Source organism: Ciconia boyciana, chromosome 5 (assembly GCF_034638445.1).
Source record: "Ciconia boyciana chromosome 5, ASM3463844v1, whole genome shotgun sequence".
NCBI classification, from domain to species: Eukaryota; Metazoa; Chordata; class Aves; order Ciconiiformes; family Ciconiidae; genus Ciconia; species Ciconia boyciana.
Window position 1 is genome coordinate 73,987,676 of NC_132938.1, and position 21,859 is coordinate 74,009,534.

General features: G+C 38.2%; 2 long non-coding RNA genes across 2 annotated transcripts in view; one reads left to right on the forward strand and one right to left on the reverse strand.

Moving 5' to 3' along the window:
- Positions 1–294: 294 nt before the first annotated feature.
- The window catches only part of LOC140652066 (uncharacterized), a 135,527-nt gene continuing 113,962 nt past the window's right edge, over positions 295–21,859 (reverse strand). The window contains exons 2-3 of the long non-coding RNA XR_012042644.1: positions 1,336–1,470; positions 295–382 (exon numbers count right to left, since the gene is read on the reverse strand). This is a non-coding gene — a long non-coding RNA (uncharacterized lncRNA). The remainder of the gene's footprint in view (positions 383–1,335; positions 1,471–21,859) is intronic.
- The window catches only part of LOC140652071 (uncharacterized), a 29,309-nt gene continuing 28,703 nt past the window's right edge, over positions 21,254–21,859 (forward strand). Inside the window, exon 1 of the long non-coding RNA XR_012042647.1 lies at positions 21,254–21,471. This is a non-coding gene — a long non-coding RNA (uncharacterized lncRNA). The remainder of the gene's footprint in view (positions 21,472–21,859) is intronic.

Sequence of the window (21,859 nt, forward strand, 5' to 3'; positions counted from 1 at the left end):
ATTCAAACAGCTATCAAACAGATTATAATTTTAGCTTCATTATTTGGTTAATTCACATTTTCTTAAAAGGCACATGAGAGCAGGTTTATAAATATTGCAACAAAGAAACTTGGAGTCAACAGTAAGAGGGGTTTCAAAGCTGACAGACGAGAACAATACTTGTAAAAATACAGTTTGTATTACCTGCAAACTGTTTGGTGTTTGCTAGTTTCATTTAAATAGAAATATTCAAGAACTTCTGATACTTTTGCAATTTACCTGTTGATTATTGACACACCACATCTTTGTTCTGAATAATCTTCAGTATTATCGTATCATTTTCAAATATTGGAGATCTCCTTCCGATTTTTAACAAATTTTTAGACTTTGTCAACCAACCAGACTGCAAAACAAAACAAAAAATACAAAAATAACATAAATGTAACAGTTTCAAATTCAGTTCAAATGTAGTATCAAGACTGGCTTCTCCCAAACACATATTGCTAATTGTTTCTCAAACCATCATGTAACATTTGCTCTCTGAAAATCTAACTCGGATGTCATATAAACTAGAGTAATGCCTTTTTCTACATGGAAGATATTTTTGATTTACATCAGTAAGCAGAAGATCAGGAAGAACTTCTTGACTGTTGTCCAGTACCTGTATAGAAGCAGTACAGGGAAAACTATAGTGGTTAGTCCAATAATATTTAGTATGTGAAAACGGTTAGGATTGAACTAGAGGATATTTTCTTTTGTGAACAAAAGTAGTATTTGGGTGAAATATGAATATGTAAGATTAAGTCTTGAGTTAGAATCACTTTACTCTTTTTTTCTTAAGAATTGTTTTGTAAACAAAACCACAAAATTAGGGGAAAAAAGTTTTGGTTTTAGGATCTCAGATTGAGATTTTGATATTTCTATAGTGCAAATAAAAGCTGAAGTACTGTAACAAATGGTTTAAGAATTTAAAATTTTTCTAATGTTGTTCACATTGACAATTCTCCCTTAACTGAACATTTGCTACTACTCTTCCCTTCACATTTATCCAGCAAGCTTGTTCCAACCAGGAGTAAGCAGGTGCCAGGTTTAACTCTTGCAGCCCAGAAAACAGTAGCCGTCTTACCCTGGGTATGCTTTTGGCACCTGTGAAACTTGTCCCTGCACGCACATGCCACTACAGACCATTTGCTTGTCATTAGTCGGGGACAAGACTGACTCCGTATCAGCAAACATGGCAGCAGGCTAATGCCGAGCAGTTTATGACTGCCTGGGTCTCAGCCGAAGCTGGGAGCAGAAGGGAGAGAGAGAGGGGACTTCATCCGAAGCACGAGGATACCCACTGCAGACGTTCACCTGGCTCTCGCCGCTCTGCGGGGAGGGTTGCGCGCGCTGCCTCCGATTCTGTACTTGTCTGCTGTCCCTCCATCTGAGCAGATGAGACGCCTTTTCTCCTCACAAGTGAAACCTCAATCTCTCATCATAAAATGTCTGCAGATAGAAGTAGAACAGAGGTTAGAGAAGGAGGGACCCTTAATGTGCTACTTGGGAACTCTTCTTTTTTTTTTTTAGAGAGAGATATCTGTGACGCTCATCCTGATCCACTTGCTAGAGGTTCTGAGTGCACAATAGAGAAGAATTGCACTGGAGAAAATGTGAGCAATCTGTTTGGTGTTTGAGTTTAAAAACCGTGAAATATGTAAACTGTACATAATCTAAAGTAGAGTGGGGTAATCTCCATTTTTGTGACATTTCCCTAGAGTCACAGCACAGATCACAACTACAAAAACCAAAAGTACACTCCAAGACACACAGAAATACGCATCCATATGTACATTACTGTATCCTTTGGACTCAGTTGTGCTAATTCATAACCCTGACTGCAGGATCTTCCAATGTTTTAACGATCGGACTGAATAAATGCAATTAACATCTACTTTATGCGACAGAATAAATTTGATCTTGCCTAATTCAGCTTTTCAATATAGCCACCATTCATCAAACTGAAAGTTTGTTTCATTGGACTATTTGGTGCAGAATAAATACTACTTTGTAAAGTAATGTGACGTGAATAAATATTTTGTAACAATAAAAAAGAGTGCTTTGCTTGACTAAAGAAATAACAGAACACTTGTCTTTCCAATATACTAAGATGCCATACGGAAATCAAAAGAATTTCCAGAAAACCTTTCTGATGACATATTGAGGTCAATGTGAATCTGTTTCTGGCAGTGCCAGGATAACATTTGCAAACTCTTAACTTATGGGTGTTGTGGAGAAAAAAAATGACGGATCATATTAAATAATTCTCGTAGCCAGTCAAGGTCGTGTAAGTACTCTTAGTAATGCACATTACTGCTTATCATTGCTGCTCATTTTGGACTACTTAGATGACAAATGTTCCCTCCACCATACTGCTCAGTGAAGAACAGGTAATCAGTCTGAGTTACCTCTCGAATACGAGTTTTGGTTTTTACAAGTGATCTTCCATTTCCTTTTTGGCAACTCTTTTGATCTGCCCACTTCCCTGTTCCCCTGAAATTTCAGTGCAGTCCTTAAGCTTAATATTCCCTTGGGTAGTAAAAGCAGAGTATATTGCTTCAGTTTCCTTAGGAAAAAAAAATTAAGACTACAAGCATAGAAAACTTAATTATGTTGCTTTCTGTTTGACACTGGATAGCTTGTGCATGTACACAGAAAATATTTCCAACCTCAATACCATTTCAAAGAGATTAAATGGGAATTATTCCCTGAACTCAGTATTTGTAAACATTCAAAATGTGAAATAAGACTGTAGTGCAGAACAGGGCTTTAATCAGTATTCGGTGTAAAAAGAAATTATGCCATCCTGATATGTACTAAATAAAATACGTTAGGTAAAAATGCAGCTAGGACTATGACATTTCTAGAATTAAAAGTAGAAAAATTATAAACGATACAATTAAATTTCCTCTTTAAGAATCTCTAATTGCTATAGTTCTAAATGGAATGACTTGTCTAAACAAAGCAAGTAATTACTGCTTAATGCCTGCATGACCTGGAATAAATAAATGATGTTAATGACAGGTGGGGAGACAGAAATAATACTACACTGTTGACACTGATCTCTCTACCTTTGTTTTTGTTTTGTTTTGTTTTAAAATAAAAAAATGAGTTTACATGCTAAATTATAGTGGCAAGCCTTTTCTTTGCATAGTGTGGAGTGACTCATAAAATGCAACAACGTACAGTAAGAAAACAAGCCATCAGGATGAAAAGAAATTCATTTTCACTGTCTCACTGTATTCACTGGAGCAGCCCCAACCATTTATTCTGTTGGGTGTTTTTCCTTTTCTGGGTTCTACATTTACACATGAGTTCAGCATCTTTCTAGTTGATGAAAAACGAATGTGTAAAGGGAACATTTTAGTTCTGTTTAAACATAAAAGATCTGTGATACAGGACTGCTTTTTCTAGCCTTTGGTCAATGTATGCAATAAACAACAGCTGACAGTCTTCTGAGAGATTATAGTAGGCTCCATGTTTCTAGGATTTGCTAGAAAACATTTCCCTTAAATTCACACTTGTGGTAACTTATTTTTTAATCGATAGAGATGGTGAATAGAGAATTTTTTTTTCTTGTCTAGGCAGTAAGGAGAGAACAGGGAATATTTTAATATTAATAGAATTTAATATATATAAATACCATTTGACCCAGATAAATGCCAAAAGAAACCTGAAAGCAAAAGCAAGATAAAACTTCTATAAAGATATATGGCAACTAGTATGCTACCAATGTTTGTTAGATTTTTAAAACTACTCTTTGTGAGAGCTGTAGGTGTAGAGGGAGAGGTGGTCGCTCGTTCCTTGTTTGTTTGGCCAGGGTTTTGTTACTGCTTTTCCAGTGTCCCTGTTCTCATAATTGGTTAAACCTTTTATAAACAAGGGTATTATTTCTATTTTCATATTGCATAAAGCAGATGAAGTAGTATGGAAAAGTTTAATGAAAATTAAAATAATGCCTGGTAAAGAAATTTACAACTGAAAAAGGTGTGAGAATATTGGCTTCGGACGTGCTGAACAAGTATTAACCAAAAGAATCTTGAGAAGGCTGCCTTTTTAGCATAAATCTGCTTTTAGTTTAAATACGGCTCAGTGCAGAAGATGAGAGAAAAGTTCTCAAGAGCAGAAAAGGCACAACGTAATTTTACAACTAATTATTAAAAAGAAGACACTGCTAGAAATACGATTACTTGCTACCTTCACCTTAGGATCATTACTGCCAAGGTAGACTAATAATGCAATTACTTTTAGAAGAAGTTCTTATTTTGCTGAATTAACAGAAACTGGTAGATGTACAATTTAATATGCAAATTGAAAAAGGGGGTTGTAGAATTCTGGCAAGAATTCCCCTTTTATTTGTGTATGCTCATTATTTTAAAAGGAATCTAGATACATTTCTTCAACTTAACTAACTCTTCTTTCTTTCTATCAAGTAATGGCTTCTCATCTTAATTGCTACAAATTGAGATTTCCAAAATTGCTGAAGGGACTTAAGTGTTCAATTCACTGTGAAAGCCAGAGGGAGAAGAGTGTGTCACACTGAATTTGAAACTCACACACGTTCACACTCACACTGTGAAATAAACGCTACCTGGATTTTAATTAACCCTTCTTATTAAAAGACTTGAAAGCCTTTAAGAAATGTTTCAGATTAAAAAAAAAAAAAAGATTTGGAATTTGTAGGTAAAAAGAAATCCTGAGTTCCAGCCAGAGCTCTCTATTCAGCCAGGCTGGTCTTCTTCCCTGCCAGCTCATCTTTCGGCACCTGGGGACAGCCTGCTCTTGTGCCTTTAGGACTTCCTCCTTAAAGACTGTCCAGCCTTCCTGGACTCCTTTGCCCTTCAGGACTGCCTCCCAAGGGACTCTGTTGACCAGTCTCCTAAACACGCCAAAGTCTGCCCTCCAGAAGTCTAAGGTGGCAGTTTTGCTGACCCCCCTCGCCACTTCTCCATGTATCAAAAACTCTGCCATTTTGTGATCGCTGTGCCCAAGACGGCCTCCAACCATCACATGGCTCACAAGTCCTTCTCTGTTTGTGAACAAGAGGTCCAGCAGGGCACCTTCCCTAGTTGGCTCCCTCACCAGCTGTGTCAGGAAGTGATCTGCCACACGCTCCAGGAACCTCCTAGCCTGTTTCCTCTCCGTTGTATTGTATTTCCAGCAGACATCTGGTAGGTTGAAGTCCCCCACAAGAACAAGAGCTAGCGACTGTGAGACTTCTCCTAGCTGCTTATAGAATATTTCGTCTGCCTCTTCATCCTGGTTGGGTGGCCTGTAACAGACTCCCACCATGATATCTGCCTTGTTGGCCTTCCCCTGATTCTTACCCATAGACACCCAACCCTCTCGTCACCATCATTAATTCTTTTGGTAGTTCTTATACCTGAATCTGTCTGTTGAAGACTTTCAGTATTGCTTTATTTTAGATTGTTTTAAAATATTTAAATATTTTAAAAACAACTGAGGTATGGCATTTTTTTTTTAATGTTTTATGACACTTGAACCATATTGTGTTTTAACTAAAACAGACTTGAGGTCTACTGTAAGAGAATTTTTCCATTTAAAAGGTTTTTTAACATTTTAAAATATATTTTTACTGTGTATTAGTGAAAAAACCAAAACCCTTGGAATAGTTTCACAGACATGTAATTGTGTTGAGAGATGACTTTGGAGATGGGAGGATTAAGAGTTACTTCTAGCTGAGGAATAAATGTGGATAAATTATTACCTGAAATATGGCAGTCAGGCCTTAGTCCTTGCTTTCCCTATTTAAGAGTTTTTCATTCAAGCACTTCATTTCATTTCGTTCATTTGAAATTGGAGCAGATGCTGAAAGTTCGGCTTCCTACATTCCAGCTTGAATTATTAAGCACCCAAGCATAAGCACTCATTTCTTTTTCCCATTAGGAGAAAACCTGTGGGTTTGACCTGAAGAGCAGGCCTAAGGTCCATAATGTCCAGACACTTCATTTTTTTGATATCTGCTGATACGACATAATACTGAAATCTCTCTATGCATCAAGGTTATTAATGCAATGTCTGGAGATTGTTTTAAACTGCCTGCTGCCATTCTGGCTGGTATTTTTACTGTCAGCTTTCCAACAGAAAATGGTCCTGGAAAAGGTCATATTTCTTACTCTCTCCTTAACACTCAGATGTCCATTCTGGGTTATTGAGAGAAGACGCTCCTAGAAAACTCTGCTGAAGGTAGGGAGGGACTTGTTTTCTCTCCTTAAGATATGGAGTATAGTTTTCTTATAAAATGTAGCTGAAGGAAGAAGTCTGCTCTGTTTTTCTAGATTAAGCCCAGGACTGAGTTGAAGCTGATGCTCACGCATCCTGAGGGTATTTTTTTAGTCACTACTTTTTTTAAGAGTGTGCCTGCACAAATGTGTGGAAGCACATACAGCAGAGTCAATGTTCTCGTTCTTCCTTATGTCCTTAAATGAAAGTAGTTACTACTACTGCATTTGTGGTGAAGCTCAGTCCTGGATAAGACATCTTTAAGGAGTTAACATCCTGTAGCCACATGCTGTAAATCTGCTCAGTCTTCTACAGACAAAGTTTTAATTAGATATGCTTCAAAGTCAATTTATTGATACCCGGGGAATCTTCTGATTAAAAAGGAGGCACCTATGGAGGTCAGGTGCCTCCAGAGTTAGGCAGTAGTTGAGCTGGATTTTAGGATTACACTTAGGATTTAGGTGTCTAAATTTCATCTTCAGGCATGAAGTCGCTTCTTTTCAAAAATTACTATGTGGACTAACCAGCCCTATTTATACCAACAGAAAGAATTTTATGGAATATGCCCTCAGCAACAAAACCTTCCAAGTCATGAAATTTATGAATTTTCCCGATTGGCTTAGGTAAAGGCTAGAACCATTTCAATCAAATGGGATAAATATTTGATCTTACTCTGCCAGGTAAAAGCACATGTCACTGTAATTTGTGCTTTCAGAACTTTCAAGAAGTACTTTACTTAAAAAAGTATAGTGCTGTAGCTTCACTGTCCCTGCCTCAAGGTGTGTGTTATACTACTACCTTTCTGCAGACTCATCATCATGCAGTTAATAGAATTATGATGAAGCAATGGGAATTAAAGAATGAAACCTTTAATAACCCTAGATATCCACAGAGTCCTAACAATGCTCAGCAACATCATGCATTTGGTGATATCACCAAAACCAGTGAATGGCAAATTTAAGATTTACTATCTGTTGTGAAAACCAGTTCCAAGGTTTTCAGCTTTTCAGGAGCTACTATACTCCAAGGTTTGCAGCTTTTCAGGAGCTACTATACTTAGATATTTTTTCCTTTTTCTTATTTTTAGTGCTTCACTTCACTATGATCTGATCCTGCTTGACGGAAGGTGTTAGAATTTTCACAGCTGTGGGATATTTTCAAGCCAAAAGGACAATAGGTGCAAAACTCCTCTTGAAATTCTCTCCTAGTGTTTTCAGTTGTCACAGGATCAGGTCCTGGGAAAAGAATACTATGGGACCATGTATTCATAGGTGCCAAAGGCCTACATCCTGCAAAAACATATAATCTCATTGATTAAGAGTGTAAATCTGAATTTCTGAAAATAACTCATGTTGCTGTAACTTTCAGGAAGTTAACAGATACGGCTGCAAGGATATGTACAAAGAGACCTTATCTCCCTCTCTGACCATTTTTCATGCTGATTGACCATAAAATAGCTTGGAATTGGAAGTTATAGGGCTACATTAGTGGTCATAGGACTGTATTAATGCACTGCTTCTCTTCAAGCTAATTAGCTCTGCTAAGCACCTTGAGTACTGTCCAAGCATAAGTTACTGCAAATCCTTATTCCATATGAAAATATTAGTATGTACAATAAAATCAGGAATCGCTTCAATGTGCCCTAGAGTCTTCTTTTATATAGAAACCCATATCTTTATCATTGAGTTCAGGGTCCTTCTGCTGTAGATCATATCCGTTACGTAAATATAACCAGGGAGTGCCAGCTACTTCATGTATTAGTAGGAATCTAAGAAGTAATGTTCTTGTCAGTAGGAACAGCAGCTCAATTCATCTTACTATGCCCAATCACAACCTTGTATAATAATGTTGTGCTCCCCCAGAGAGGAACAGAATGTTTCCTTTTGTCTTCATTTAGTGTTTGCCATTTACCCTTTATAAATAATATGCTGCAGTTAGGAATCCTCATGCTGCTAAAATTAAAACATTGTTTTCCTTTTGGCATCCAGGGATCTGCGAGACAACATGAAGAACTGGTGCATGTGACCCTTTTCAACAAGAAAAAGTTGAAAGGCTGCATTTTAGGCTTGGCTCCTACTTTACCTTTTAACAAATGACACATTTGTCTTTTACTGCACACACAATATTCCTTGCTCTGCCGATGTCCCTGCAATATCTGTGGGGAACCTACAGCAAGGGAAGAGGGGACTTTGCAATAATATATCTTACTCTGAGTATGCAAAGCTGTAGAGCAGGCTGCTGCAACCCTGGCAGCCTCCAAGGAAATATTATTCATTATGTATTTACAGTTATTGGATTAAAACTTTGTAATGTGCTCTGTTCAATTAATAATAATACAGAGCGGAATGAGCTATGAAATGCATTGTGCCTTTTAAAAGATCTAATATCAGAAAAGACAAGCAGTTTGTCCTAATGAATGCATCTAATTGGTGCACTTTATTATAAAACACTGGAACAGCATTTTTCATGAGGCAGTTCTATTTGTAATAGGCTGTCTCCAGCACGTCAGGGTGTAATAAATGTGCTGCAGACTAGAACTGCTGATTAGCATTTCTGGAAGCCCGGGAAGTTAGTGGAAGTTGTTTGCCATTGCAGAAAGACCTTCTGAAGCCTTACGGAGGGATCCGATAGGGATACACTTACATGACCGACCTTCTGGAGATCTCTGCTACCAGCCCACGGTATGCATGCGCAACTGCAATAACCGAACAGCCAAAACAACAAAGAATTGCTACTACTTTGTTGTACCCCTGGTGACTTCCACAGTATTGATATACAAAAGAGGCTTTCCATAAATACTGTCTTCAACAAAGCAGAGTTTTCACAGCAATAACTTGAGATAGACGTATGGTTTATGTATGACTGTAACTCACTGTCCACATCGTCCTTTGTTCATTTTTGATGAATGTAAAGAGGAAGAAAGAAAGGATGCACATGCAAGATTTCTTTTGAATTATAAGAAGAAACAAAAAGCCCTAGAGGCACTTCTGAAAACACACCTTAAAGCCTTAGAGGAAAAGAGTCAACAGTCAATATTCTTTTGGCAGGACCCATATAGAGAATGACATGACAGCATTCAAGCAAAATAGTTTAGATAATATCAAACCTATGCAGAAATCAAATCTATACTGAAGAAATAAAAGACTACGAAAGGAGTGAGCTTTGACCCGGGATTCTTTTGTTTGCACTCTCAATAAGTAAAAAGTAGCTTTTCAGGCCTGTTTTTCCCAAAAAGCTGTACCAGTAAATACAGCCAATTTTATTTTCTTCCTTTTGAAATAGAGGATACCCAAGAAAGCTTCCCTTGGAAAAATAAACTTTAGCCTTTCAGGCTCAGGAGAGAGACTTCAGTCCCCATGTAAGGAAGCCTTTCAGTCTCAGCAGCAGCCTTCATTTCCCTTCACATTCAGAGCTGAAAGGAGCACCCCACACTCCTCGCTGGGGCTTGCAGTCCATTAGCCTGCACCTGGGAAACACGTCGCCCAACTTTATGGTGTTATTCAGCCTAACTGCATTAATCTGCCTTAATACATTTTCCTATAATAAGATGGATCCACCCCATTACTTCTACTAATTTATCGGAAAGAACAGAGGCTTCCACAATGGTTGCTTGGGCGCTGCCCTGGTATCTATAGCATTCAAAAACCTGCTGATTCTCTCTAATGTAAAGGGATAAATTATTCAGCCATACAAGGAGAATATGACTGTATATTTACCTTCATTAATGCCCCTGTCCCTGAGAAAGGCAAATTTCTGATCAGGAAGCAGTAAAAACGGGGTCATGAGTTACAAGTAAACACGTTTTGTATATGTATTTCCATTAGGACTCTAAGATATAAATGTTCAAATGAGGTAAAAGAAGAAAATAGGCATCCAGCAAGCATAATCCAGGTACCACATGCCGCCTTCTGTCAGACAATATACAAACTGATTGGCCTCAATCGCATAATACGTTTTCATACCAACTGATGCTTTAAGAGCAAACCACAGGGAAGTTGAGTGGAAGCGTTGGACGGTGTACGCATCCCAGGACAGGGCTCTGCTGCCCAGACCACCAGCGGTGGCTGAGGCACGTGTGTACGATGTACAAAATGGGCCAGGGAAAGCTGCAAAGCCTGCCTTGGTATCACTCAGTCCTGGCTGTCTGTTCTGGTCTCAGGATGAAATCAAAGATGATTTTGTAATTGATGATCTCGCTAGAAAAATGGGAAAGGCTTATGTAATTCATAGCATATTTACTGTACTCCTGCTACCCCTTCCTGCCCAAGGGTGGGCGTCGTGGGAATAATTATGTTGATTAAACAAGTCCAAGTAACCCTGCATCAGTGAGCTGTGCTGGCTTTGGGCCACTCTGTACAGTATCTGGACCACTGTCTTCATTATATTAACATAATTATGTATGCTGGTGCTTCTGAATATTATTTTCCTTGTCTTTTACCTACTTGTCTTATTATGTACTTTTCAGCAGTACCTACTAATACTGATCCTGATCTGTATGTCATTGTGTCCCCAGATGTCTATGGCCTTCTGTTCTTCCACCTGAAGCCCCGTTTAGGGGTGGCAGCTAGGACTTGGTAGGCCAGAAGGGTGAATGGGAGTGAGTCTGGAAGAGTTTCTCTTCATGGCATTGTCTCCTCCTGAGGCCCTGGGGCATACAATAAACTCCCACACATTATTTAATGCTGTTTCCCCTATGCTCAGATCCCCCCAGTAAATTTGCTTGTAAGACAACAGCCCTTACAGATGGTTTGGCATCACAGGTTCCTCAGGAATCATGATTTCATGAGGGAAATATGTATTTCAAGAAATAAACCCTTTATGAGAATTCTGGAATTCTTTGGAGACTTCAAAGACATGACTGTACAATAGTATGTGTACGGCCTCTTGACATTCAATAGACAGCATGGAGAAAAACAAACCAAACCAAACAAAAACAAGAACGAAAGCCTTCTCTTTTGTGCCTTTGATGACAGGATATAAAAGAAATGGTGAGCTTCATTTTTAAAAACAGTGGTCCTAATTAGGATTTCTTACACATTAGAAACAATCTGCTTAATAGATCATAAATAAATTATAGTTATTCTACATACACAGTCAAAATACAAACCTGAATTAGCTCAGCTTGATGGAAAATATTTGTGTATCTTGTAAATCAAACTATGTCATCTAAAGGCATATTTTGCCCTGCATTTTCAATTGATTGAGCCCGAACTGAAATGTTCCCTTTTGGGTCAGAGGCTGGTATTGGCCTTTTAACTTGCTGTGCAAGAGCTTCCAGGCCTGAACTTTCTCAAGCATAAATGTCAATACAGTAGTCAAAGTGTTTGGTTTATTCCACTTAAGACATCTTCTTGTGTATTTCCATATATAGGATAACATTAATATTAAAAAAATAATCCCCAAGTTCTGTCTATTATTCAGAATATATGCCAACATACAAAATAAACTAAAACATACTGGGGAGATTCCCCGACATGTTATCTCTGGAATACATACCATACTGTAATTTCTTAGAATAAGTGCATAATGCATAAACATTTCTGATGGTACCTTATAAAAAGGAGATGCACGGTGTATGATTATTACAAACTATTTTTCTGTCTTTGAAAGGTTCATGATAATTTTTGTTTCAGTGTTCCTGAAGAATAGTATGGGATGCAAAAAGATGTCTGAAATACATACAGATAGGTAAAAAAGAAAATGGAAAAATACATACTGAAAATAGATGAGCATTTTTAGTAAAGGAATTTCTAATATTTTATTTTCCCTTTGGTCTGAGCTAAATTTCAGGTTGTTTCTGCAGCAGGAGGGTTTTCAGAGCCTGCACAAATCTTCCCAGCTGAGGAAGAAATGAGCAACAGAAGTGAGTGTCTGCTCACATTCCAAAATCTCTTGCAGTCATCATTTTACCCCAAAACAATTTAGTGGCTGACTATACTCTTAAATTAAGCTACTCTTAAATTAGCTTATTAAGCTAGCATCATGGGTTTATAATGCACTGGCTACTGTACATCAAATTGCTAAAAAAATCACTTTGACTGGTTTCCATTTGCCTGGGTAAGATACAACAGCTACCCTTATGTTTTGGGAAGCGACTTCTCCACATCCCAAGCCTCTTGTTTACTGAAATTGAGTAAATACATTGTAAAAGAGCTGAAAGGTCTATTCCCTGGTAGATTACGGGGCTTTATTATTTGTAGTTTCAAGGGTCTTGGTGTTCATTTTTTAAAATATCTTTGTCCTAATTAGGATTTTTTTCCATGATCCAAACATGGTCACTTTCTTCTATGTAAGCGAATGAAAATGAGGTTTTTTATTAAAGAATTTAAGCATTTAAAGACAAGAGTGCAAATATGTAAATATGATCTCCTCACAGGAGTAGTGAAAACAGCAATATTAAATATATTTCATGGCTAATGTGACTTGCTCTTACAAAAGTGAAAGGTGCGTGACTATATTATCATACTACTGTGACTATATTATACTACGTGTGGTTTATTAATATGATTTTACAATTTTTGGTCGGCTGGAGTGCAGGGCTAAGGGAGCTTCCCTCTGTTCAGAATGCTGTATACAGTTAAGTCCTGCGTGACAGCATACTTTTGCCAATATAATTCATATCATTCATTTCCTCGTAAATTATTGTGCAAAATAAAAATCAAATTCTAAATTTACCCATTAATTTTGACACAATTGGGAGAGACAGAAAACATTCACTTGACATTGCATGACTGTACATGGAGGGAGATAGTTTGATGTCTTTGAATCTGTGAAAAAAATACTGATTTCTGAGAATTTAAGGGGGGTTAAGAGATATTTATCTCATACTTTTCCGAAAACAAGTCAAGCTTCTCAATACAGTCTTCATTAGCTGTGTTAAATGGTTGGTCACATCGCGGCACTTCTCCTTTCTGATTGTGCAATCTTTTCTGTAAACACCCAAGCGCAAATGCCGAGTAGAGTGTTCAAATGGGGAATAAGGCGTTATTTTAGTCATGCGTAGTTTGGTTTGGAAAATAAATATATTCCTCAGAAGAATATCGATGTCCAAATAGCCGAGTAGTGAGGATGTGAGCGAGCAAGAGAGAAAACAGCCAATAACCATTCATGCTGCCAGCTGTTAATACAGACTAATGGAACCCAAAGGTAAAGACACCCCCTTAAACGCTGGCTCGGTGCTGTTTGATCAGTCGCATCGGAGGCACGTTTGCCCCTAAAGAAGTCTGGACTTGTATTACTAAGCAGATGAATGCACACAGTTGTCACAGTAGAGTCAACCTTTGTGCTAGGCTTCAAAGTATACCTAGCGCACCTGGCTGAGGCACCAGACAGCATGAAGCATCAACCTCTCCAGGCCTTGGCAGCAAAGCTCTGTATACACACAACATGAATATATAGAAGGGGTGCAAACAGATATAGAAACAGATCTCTGCCTTTCCTATATAACCGTACCTGAAAATGCTAAGAAGGCGATGTTGTAGGTATGCACGCTTCGGAATATGCAGGTACGCTCTCAGACCAGTCAAGCCCATAAGCTCCTGAAAGGTCATATACATGCCAGAGCCAGAAAGCAGATGCCCGAGCCTGCTTTGAAGCCCTTTAGGGCTTGAGGGCCTTTAGGACTCAGACACTTTCGAGAATAAATCTCTCCAATAGCATATCTATATCTGTATTAATGCATGTGTACGTTCATGTGAAAGCATGTGTACACAGGAAGTTTGTATGTGGCATCCAACCATAAAGTTCCTAAATCTCAAGCGTAGAGCCCTGTAGCGTCTAATGGACTCACCATTATTACTTAGGAGTTCAGAAACTAAAATCACCAGCCTGTGTCTTCTTCAATTATTTATTTCTCATCTACAATCACTTCATCTCCAAGGATATGAATGTGGTATTACTCAGCTGTTTATTCCTCATAAACCATTTTACTACACTTAGGTATGTCAAATCAACATAGAAATCTGTAATAGGCTTATTAAAATAGGTCATTACAGTCTTATTATTGCTCAGTATTGATAACAGGACTGAAAGATAATAAAACCCGATGTTTCAAAAGTGAGCAATAAAAAAGTCACAAATGAACAGAATAAAAATTTTATTATGCAGTGTCAGGAATGTAAATAGTTTCAAAAGTGATAGTGTCAAGCCTTTTGGGACCCATCTCATGGTGCAGTCTCTTCTCAAAAAGAGAAAAAAGAAATAACTTCACAATGCAGACTGATAGTTTATAAAATCAGTGCAGACAACACTGTGCTCAATGATCTATGTTGATTTACATCAGCCTAAGTTTTGGACACTAACTCTAAATACATACTGTAGAACCAAAATTTGACCTACCACAGGAATATATAAAATTTGTTAATTTAGGAAGTAACATCCTCCCACAGTTAAATAATCAGTCCATCCATCTATACTCTGAAAAACTTTTTTTTTTTTTTTGGTCTTCAGCTTTCTGGAAACACTCCTTAGCTATAAAAGTAACATACCTCTTTTTTATTGCCTGATTCTGTTCCAAGCTTTATTTACGTAAAAGTCTTCCCAGCACAAATATTTATGCAGGAGATGATGAAATTCTGTTTCAAGCATATCTTCACAGGGGGTTTGGAAATGCACTTCTTGGGGTATTTTGGACAGCAGAATGCAGTTACTTAACTGCTGCATGTCTGTGACCTTTTCGGTACCTGCACAAGTTTTCCAGTAAAAGTGAACCTGGAATTGAATGAAAATTCCAGTGGAAAGGATCTTCTGTATCTTTTTTTTTTTTTTCCTGTTAATTTAGTGTCAAAATTCCACTTGGGTTGTATTTTAGTCATATTATATGGAAGTCCCTTTACAATATCTGTCCCTTATGTAAGTCAAGGCTGCCACTGTATTTCTAATATTTTACAGTTTTTTCACATTCAGTTGTATGCAACAAATAAGTAAGATGAACGAAAACAGGGAATTAGGTTTGGTGTTTAACAGGTATCTCCTACATCATCATTAATAACAGAGCAATTGATCTACTGTCTTTTTTTGGCTGCTGAGCTGAATAGCTGTTTCAAAAATTTCTGCACAAAAATTAATTTTTAGGGAAAAAGTAGTTCAATTTAGTCAACACATAATTTCTTGTAGCAAATACAAGCAATTTTGACATTTTGAAACTGTGCCAAGATTTCTAGAGAAAAACTGGAATTCTTTTGCAAAAGCATATTATTGTAATTAATGCTTTTGTTTCTGTTTATCCTGCCATCTTGCTTTCCTGACCGTAGATAAGAATTACTAGAGCCAAAATGGTTGCTCAGCTTTTTCAGCCATAATAATTCCTACAAAGGCTAAGCAATTTGAAAGCTGCCATTTCATAACATCCTCATGTAAGATGCTATATTTTTTCTTCTTCATCTTCAAAGATTAAATGTCATAATTTCATATATTGAAACCAGGAGGAAATCATTCAACTTTTAAGGACTAAAGATGATAGAATACTAAGTAAGTCCTAAAAAGTGATCAATGTTTCAATCTGATGCTGAGCGAGTTGCTTTAAAACAAGTTTTCTTTCCCCGGTCTTTGTTTTATGATACCTGGTTGGAAGACGACATACTTAATTCCTGTTAAACATTGTTGGAAGTACTAACGCATGAGTATAAGCTCCACATATATATCAGGAAAGAGTGGAGACTGAATGAGACTTTGGCTCAAGACGGTAAGTTTTCTGATTAATTAAAAGGGGAAAAACATATTATCTTACAACCTAGCAATTTAGGGTGCATTTTGCCACTCAGAGGAGCCAACACTTTGCAGGATTAGGCAAATACCAATTCTGCAGCTGTTTTTCATCAATTTTTGCAGATACTAGATAAAGCTAAATCAGAGTCTCACAGTCTTAATTTTTTTCTACCTCCTAGGCCTTTCATTTTTCATCTTGACAATGTTTCTTTAGAGAAATGATACAGTATAAACACACCTTCTGAAGGAATTAAGAGAGACAAATACTTAAAAGTAACACAGAATTCCTACATTCTTGCCTGGACACAGCGCATCCCATGAATAAAAGGGGAAGACAGCTTGCTGCTCTTGGATTTTCCAAGCTTCCCTGCTCTAAGAAGCAAAGGGGCCAATGGTGGGAGCAGTGGAGGCGAGCGTGTCGCTGCCAATTAAAATAAGAGGGAGCTGGACCCGTATCAAAAGTTTTTTAACAGATGTTAGAACCATTTTCTTATGTTGTCATGTTTTGTGACCATGATTCAGACACATTTGATGTTTTACCAGAACACAGCACAGTTTAGCTGATAATTTTAGTGTGCTTGACACATTAAAAGTGCAATTAATAGAATACATACCAAGCAATTAGATGACTTGTTGTGACCTTTCAATTTACACTGCAACAAAGACACGCACTTGGAATTCACTAGTAAACCATTTTCTGGCTTTCATACAGCCGTTTTAATGGAGTTTGGCAATATTTAAATCAAAAGGGGAAAGATGAAAGCTAATTACAACCAATATACTAATGCTCAAATAATTTGTATTAATAGAAATTAAAAAGAAAGGGGCAGAAAGGAGCTGGTATTACATGGAGTGAGCACATTTTTCTCTACTAATTTAAACATCACTATGGGATAATTTCTGTGTTGGTCTGTGCTGACATTGCATGACTTTTATTAACATGAATGGGACCACAGAATTTATCTACAGCAGACTGGAAAAACATACCACGTTATTTTTGAACGCAAATGAAAACAACGCAGGTTCTCGCTGCCTACTTAAGTACCTGAACCACACAGCTAAAACCCTCCCAAATCTTTGCATGGCTCCCCAGTGTGCTAAATACTGTATTCGAGGTTAAAAGTTTAGTCAAGTAAGGAGCGAATTGTCATTTTCAGCAGAAGGTGCTCCTTCACATGAAAGCCCTCTTTTTCCTAAACTCCATCAGCACTGGCCTCCAGACTCCATCTCTGCCACGGGCACAGCGGGCGCAGGACTGATGTGCAAGGGCTGCGGCTGCAGCCGTTCCTGCGGGGCCCCAGGGCACGCTGGGGCTGCCCATGGACCGAGCATCAACCCCGCACCGGGACCGCTTCGATCCTCTGCCGGTCACCAGCCAGGGCAGAAGCCTGAAACTGGGCCTCTCCTGTTCACCCCCCAAATGAGGGACAATTTCAAGAGAGTCGGTTTGCTTCCGTGGCTCATCTTACCAGAAAATGGTAAGAAATGGGCAGTTTTGGTTTGTTATGGAATGGTGCCTTTTTGCAACATTCTTATGCCTATTTAATAGTTGGTTTAATCAAAACATTTCATTAGGAAGTTTACAAAGGCGTTTTTTTGGTTTTGGTTCTGGTTTTTTTCAGGAGGCACAGACTGAGGCATGTTGAAAATGTGTGTGCCGTGTCCCAGGCTCTGTTGGGGATATAAAGATATGTTACAAATTCTGCTAATTTTTGTTTGCAGTCAGATGCTCTTTTCTTAACTGATTTGAAATATGAATTATTATAACGATACAAAAGGAATGTGCTAATTATCACAGTTCACTCCAGACAAGCCTCCATTTTAACAAATACAGAGGAAAATCCTGGGTAACTGAAAAACTGAGTTACGTTTTCATATTAATTTATACTGAGAATTCACCATCTAATTTTCAGACTTAGAAATTCAATTACATTTACTGTTATTCTTCTTATAGTCTCTATACAAACCAGCCTACCTCTGAGGATGTACACTTTGCTAAAAAGACATTTTCTTTCTTCCAACAAGTACCTATTTCCAATGAATGTGGTTCATTATTAGTAAGCAAAATTTTGGTTAAAAAAGTCACTGCGTTATTCCACAGGCCAAGATTTTAATGATAAACTTATTTAGCCAAAATCATGTTTTGAAAACAGATTTACTACAAGGAACACTTTCTTAAGGACAGGAGAGTCTTACTTAGAAAACCATGCACTGAAATGTTGTAGTGTTTCCCTTTTTTTTCATTCTCTCTCTTTCTGTTGTTGAGTTCACTTAGGGCTCAATTATGCAAGTCAGTGAGAAGGCTGTCCCTTGACTTCTGTGTTACGAAATCCAGCCTTACTGAATTTCCTGTTTAGATTTCTAACCTAGTTGGTATTCCTGTCATGCGGCCTGCGAACGCTTCCAGTACTGGCTGCGTGCTTTCAAGAAGAAGGTCGTTGTTCTTTTGGGATCATCAAGAGTGAATCATGAGTGACTCATGAATCAAGATGGAAAACATGAGGGGAATGTTCTCCTGAAAGATAAGAAAACACATAACTTCTGCAGCGCAACTCAAATGACTCATCCCAAACAGGAGAATCGTTTTTCTAACGTTGGAATGGCAGCCTGCAGATTTCCATGTGGCAGTCCTGCTTCTCGCTAAACTTTGATTAACTCAGGACAGCATGAAGTGGTTTTGTTTTATGGCTAAGATCAGGCCAAGTATTTCTTGTCATCTGCTTAAATAAAAAGATCTCTTTCCAGACAGATCGTCTGTCTTTAAAGAGCACGTCGCAAAAGCCAACCCTGTGTGAATTTCACTGATTGTACTATGCTATTTATCTGAATTTGTTTAATAGTGCCTTTTGGAAGGTAAAGCTCACATGCCAAAGAGTTAGGATAATGGTGGTTACTATTGATTTCTTTTTTTTCAACCCTAGGGAGAAGTCAAGGAACTAGTAATTACTATTGTCTTCTAGGATCTATATTTGCCATCTGTGTCTTGAGGAGTTTCATACAAGGTTATCTAACTGTACTGTTTGAAATACAGTTTGTTCTTTCTTAACCTTGCTTTTTTTCCTATGAAATATTTAAACTGAAGTTGTTCAAATAATTAATCTTGCAGTAGGCTGCCAGAAATTTTAAAAGATTGTAAATTCTGTTGTCCTAAAGTATTACTCACCCATCCCCGGGGCAAAAAAAAATTGCCCTATCTGGATCAAATCTCTTATTTTGATTGCACATTAACCTTTTAAATGCTTTAAAATTATGTTTATCTTTTCAATTATCAATGCAAAATATAACCTTAGATTAAGAATCCTAGTATTACACATTTTGAAGGTGGAAAAATGTTTTGACATTTTCATCTTCCTTTTGGATAATATAGAGTGGACTTCTAAAAGAATCTAGAACCAAACAAAAAAATTATTGAAACTTTGAAAAAACAGAAGAAACAACAACAACAAAAAGAATTGTATTAGCTTGGTCTACATCATAACAGCCTACAGCTATTTAAAAGAAGGTTTTAGGGAGGGTGGTAATGTAATGTTGTGCTTATCTATTATGCAGAAGAGAATGTGCTGTCTGAAAGCAACAAATACAATGAGTTTGAATTGCAGAGGGATAGCTGAGCTAGACATTACAGATACATCTCCCTAATAAGAGGTAGTAAGATGCTGGATTCCAGGGCACATTACGCCAGCGACATTTTGGAATCTCTGAAACTGAAGATTTTTGAAAGGAAGTTAGACAACCATCTTCCAGTAGTGTGTCTCTTCAGGTAATGGATTAGCTGACCCCGTGGCGTCCCTTGCAGCTCTATCTTGCACTAAGATTTGTATAAAACAGACAGAGTTGTCGCTAACCAAAACAGGTTATTATCTAAAAACATTTCTAGCTCTTTAGAAATGCTTTAAATATTATGTAGAGCATCTGGAAAGGTTTCAAGGTTTTTAGAAATACAGCTCTATGTTAGGCTTATTCCTCTCATTTTAATCATTGTTCATAAGCTTTTGAAGGTAAGTGGGAAGGATATCAATAGTTCCTCTGGAAGTTTTTTTCATCTGGTGCTTCTCTGGTATTTCAGGTTTTGTGTCCCCCTTGTATTTTGCTGTTCAAAATCCTTTTTCCTTAATCCTCTACTCGGCAGTTAATTGTATTTCCAGAACTTGAAATCCTCTCAGACATTTGAATGAACTTTTTAAATTAATACCAAAAAAAAATCTAAAAATGGTAAACAAAATCTCCTTCGCTTATTAGGCAAACTCATGTTTTCTCTAGTTTTACATAGGGTTAAGGACATCTTGCCTGCTCTTACACTGTGTGGATTTTCTAAAAGCAGTCAATAGTGCTTTAAGTATGCTCAGCACAAGTCTCCAACCTGGCTCTTAGGGCAATATTTTTTTTAAAAAATTGTATGTAACATACATTCTCAGTCTTTGATGGGAAAAAATGTCAATTTTTTACAACTTTTAAAACAGTCTTGTGACGCAAGTACTATGTGTAATAGAAGTTATCAAGCACTTATAAAGAGGTTTGTTTTTTGTAGTTCTGTAAGTTAGTATTTTGTGTTTGCTTATAGTTTGGACAAGCTAACAAAGTGACTGGAGTGAGTAACAAAGCCCTTCCTATGGGTGCTGGGTATATGCCCAGTCTAGTGGTGGTTAACACTTTGAGATGCTGTGACATACTCATCTCCAGTTGCCTGGCACGAGGAAGATGACACAGACAAGCAGAACAACGTATACAACCTGCAAGCAACTGTCTGCTGGTTCATATCTAAAATGCCCTCCGGGAAGAGACGCAGAGAGAGTGGTTTGTGGCGTTAGCTCCTCATCACAGTGCGCTGTGTCTCGTCTGCAGAGAGTGGGTTAGCCACTTCACCTCTTCTGCCTTCCCATGGGCCTTCCCCTGCCTGTGAGATGGTGCACTGTGAGATGGTGCACTGCACAGCCTACTGTCAAAACCGCTTTGAGCTAAAACACTGGAGTCCGTCCACATTCTGCTACGCAGCCCCTGCCTGCCGTTTCTAACTGATCCGCCTTGGTGCCGTCGTGGCGGCGGCGGGTGCAGTCGGAGGGAGAAGAAGTCGTGGGGTGCAGGGGGAGCAGAGCTGTCCCGCAAAGGCTGGGGACACGGGGATACACCGCAGCAGCCAGGCCAAAAAAATGTGTGGCTCAGCCTGCTCCTGCACAGCAGTGCTCCTCAAAAACCTTGGGCAGAGTGCATCGGCACACGTGCAAGTCATCACGGAAAGAAGTAAGCAAGGATTAATTTTTTTTTTTCTTTTTTTACTAGCCAGGTGGCAACCTTATTCTTCTGCCAATTTACAAAGCTGGATTGAAGAACCAGCTGAGATCTCTCAGCCAGAAAGCCACATCGGCAGCTTTCGGCACCTATTCCTGGCCACCGCTGGCACTGGGAGCACTCTTGAAGTTGTGAGAGGGGGACTTGATTACAGGAAGCAGCTCTGAGACAACTCAAAATTGCACCAAGAGGTGCCTGGCCCTAGAAGCCCTCAAGGTGAGCGAGGCGAAAAGATAACTATCTTTTTCTCTTTGCAGATTTAAATGCGCCTTCTATTCTTTTCTCCAGAAAAAAATAATTTTGTTGAACTATTTCACATTTATTTATTATGATTTCTGCTGTCCTTCCTTCATTTCTGAATGCACACATACATGGCAGCTGGCCATGCATCCAGCAGTTCCAAGTTTGACTTTAATCCAGGTGCTGCCATGGTAATGTTGTACCCATGGCATCCCATGGAAGTCACTATTTCTGCTGCCACCTTTCTAAAGGACTGGTCATGATGGTAGTATTTAGCATGAGGAAAAGAAGCAACAGTGCAAGATAAATGGATTTCCTAGTTTTATATCTGGATGAAAATAAAATTAACATTTAACTTTAATTA